Source organism: Schistocerca nitens, chromosome 6 (genome assembly GCF_023898315.1).
Source record: "Schistocerca nitens isolate TAMUIC-IGC-003100 chromosome 6, iqSchNite1.1, whole genome shotgun sequence".
NCBI lineage: Eukaryota > Metazoa > Arthropoda > Insecta > Orthoptera > Acrididae > Schistocerca > Schistocerca nitens.
The window spans coordinates 80,440,301-80,440,909 of NC_064619.1; the positions used below are offsets into that span (position 1 = coordinate 80,440,301).

The window sequence follows — 609 nt, forward strand, 5'->3', positions numbered from 1 at the left end:
AGTTTCCGCTCACTGAGCAGTTTCAGCGGCTGAGGTCTGCTGACTGTTCTGAACATCGTCAACTTCAGCTGGTGGTGATATTCTGAAGATGGAACAAAACCGAAACCGTTCATTTAAAATACAATAACCAGTGCGATCTAGACAGTTTTCCACTAATTTTATATCTGATGACTAACTGAAACCCTTAGCTGCTGACAGGTGTTGTTGATATACCTCGATGTGGACAGCTGAAAATGTGTGCCCCGACCGGGACTCGAACCCGGGATTTCCTGCTTGCATGGCAGACGCTCTATCCATCTGAGCCACCGAGGACACAGATGAATGGCGCGACTGCAGGGACTTATCCCTTGCACGCTTCCCGTGAGACTCACATTCCCAACTGCCCACAATATAAGATACATTACATATATAGAATTGTGGGCAGTTGGGAATGTGAGTCTCACGGGAAGCGTGCAATGCATAAGTACCTGCAGTCGCGCCATTCATCTGTGTCCTCGGTGGCTCAGATGGATAGAGCGTCTGCCATGTAAGCAGGAGATCCCGGGTTCGAGTCCCGGTCGGGGCACACATTTTCAGCTGTCCACATCGAGGTATATCAACAACACCTGT

The 609-nt window shown here is 49.3% G+C and overlaps 1 non-coding gene across 1 annotated transcript; it reads right to left on the reverse strand.

The window, feature by feature from the left end:
* Positions 1 to 238: 238 nt before the first annotated feature.
* Positions 239 to 312, reverse strand: Trnaa-ugc (transfer RNA alanine (anticodon UGC)). Its single transcript has one exon. It is a non-coding gene; the product is annotated as a tRNA-Ala (tRNA).
* Between the last annotated feature and the right edge of the window lie 297 nt (positions 313 to 609).